Genomic DNA, 2,408 nt, shown 5'->3' on the forward strand with positions numbered 1-2,408 from the left:
CAAACTGAAGCTGTGAACAATCTCAATCTCTTCGCCATCCATCCTGACACTGCCAATTGGTCCAGTGGTGAGAATCTTTGTCTTCTTGACATTCAAAAAACTTCTCCAACAGGGTAAAAAGGGAAGCCACAGACTGGGAAAAAAGTATTTGGTTATGATATGTCAGAAAAGGGACTTATATTCAGAATTTATAAAATACTTGGGCACCACACAAGATAAAGGTAAATAATGCAATTGAAAAATAGGCACAGGATATGAATAGACACTTCACCAAAGAAGACATTCAGATGCCAACAAACACATGAAGAAATTTTCAAAATCCCTAGCTCGAAGAGAGATGCAAATCAAACCAACTATGAGATATCATCTCACCCCAGTAAGAATAGCAAAATTTAACAGAACAGCAAACAACAAATGTTGGCGAGGTTGCGGAGAAACTGGAACCTTTATTCACTGTTGGTGGCAGTGTAAAATGGTGACCACTATGGAAGGCTGTATGACACTTTCTCAAAAAGTTGCAAATAAGGGGAGCTCTGGTGGCCTAGTGGTAAGGAACTGCAACTACAATCCCAGAGTCGCACAGTTCGAATCCACCAGATGCTCTGCCAGGGAAGGAGGGACAATCTCCTACTGTACCAGTCAGATCTGATTTGACGGTACACACACACAAAAATAATAAAATAAATAAAAATAAAAGTTGCAAATAGAAGTACTATTCGACCCAGCAATTCCACTCCTGGGAATATACCCTAAAGAAACCATAACTGCCACCCAAAGAGATATATGCACACCCATGTTTATTGCTCCTTTGTTCACAATAGCAAAGAACTGGAAACAGCCCAACTGTCCATCAACAAACGAATGGATAGAGAAGCTCTGGTATATTTACACAGTGGAATATTATGTTGCATTGAAAAACAAGGAACTCATGAAATATTATACAAAATGGATGACCCTGGAGGACATTATGCTGAGTGAAATATCTCAGTCACAAAAGGACAAATACGGTATACTGCCACTGTTGTAAAATGGGACTGACATCAGGGTTGGTGGGAGACTGAGAAAGATGGGATTAATTATGTATACTTCATTGAAACAGATGAGAGAGAGAATTGTCTAAAAGGGATATATGATTATGTATTTTTGTCATGATAGGAGTCCAAAATGAAGACTGCACAGTGAAGTGGGCTTAAGGGGAGGCACTGTATAACAATAAAAGAATTTTCCTTTTACTTTTCAAAAAGAAGAGGTAATTGGGGAGGAAAGGTGGGAAGTAAGAAAAGTGCAACAATGAATGAATGGAAATCCTAAGTCTCTATAAACTTTAACTAATATTAATTAAAAAAGAAATTATAGAGGTGATATTAAAACAGAATCCAATGAAATTAAATCTATGATACTGGAATATTATGAAAAATTATACTCTGATAAAGTTGAAAACCTAGAAAGGGAAAAATTCATAGAAACTCATTCCCTACTCAGACTGACATGGACAGAGGTAGAACACTTGAAAAGGCCCATAATTAAAGAAGAAATTGAACAGGTCATAAAAAGAATCCCAACCAAAAAATCCCGTACCAGATGACTTTATGGCTGAATTCTACCAGCCTGTCAGAGAATATCTATCACAAATTCTACTCAAATTATTTTTTTTAAAAATAGAATAATAAACAACACTCCTACAATCATTCTATGAAACAAGCATAACCTTAATACTAAAACCAGGCAAAGACATTACCAAAAAATAAAACTACAGACAAATATCTCTCATGAATATAGATATAACAATCCTTAACTAAATCCTGGCCAATAGAATCCAATACCACATCAAAAAATAATTCATCATGGAGATCCAAGATGGCGGCAGAGGCAGAGACAGTGTGGTGAGCTGTGGTAGTAGCAAACCACTTAAAGCAGGGCCATTATGGCCTTCCACAGACTTCGGCTTATTTATAATTGAACACTTAAACAGTTGATGACTGGCCCTCAGTGAAGATCAAGGCTCAACAACAGGAATTCAAGGATTCCCAAGGAGAAATGGGTGAGTCTCGTGGCTCCCACCCCCACCCCCACCCAGAGCCCGTGCCTGCTGAACAGCTGCTGCAGCTCCATGAGGGTTCCACAGCTTGAATGAATGGATTCCCTCACCCAGGATTGATGCTGGCCACTGGCCCTCCTCAAGACTGGTACAGTGAAGCCACCACACTGCCGCAAGGCGGTCTTGTACTGGAGAGAATTCTTGGAGCCAGGATGGCAGCTGTGGGGGAAGCGGGTGCCGCCGAGCGCCCGTGCGGAGGGGTGGGGGGTGCGCCCCCAATGGCTGCCCGCGCTGGGGGGGCTGCGCACCTCCTACAGGCCTTCCGCGCTGGGGGGGGGGCGCCCACCCTGCTGGCCGCCTGCGTAGGAGG

This window comes from Elephantulus edwardii, unplaced genomic scaffold (genome assembly GCF_000299155.1).
Source record: "Elephantulus edwardii isolate Elephantulus edwardi_28Jun2011 unplaced genomic scaffold, EleEdw1.0 scaffold00353, whole genome shotgun sequence".
Lineage (NCBI taxonomy): Eukaryota > Metazoa > Chordata > Mammalia > Macroscelidea > Macroscelididae > Elephantulus > Elephantulus edwardii.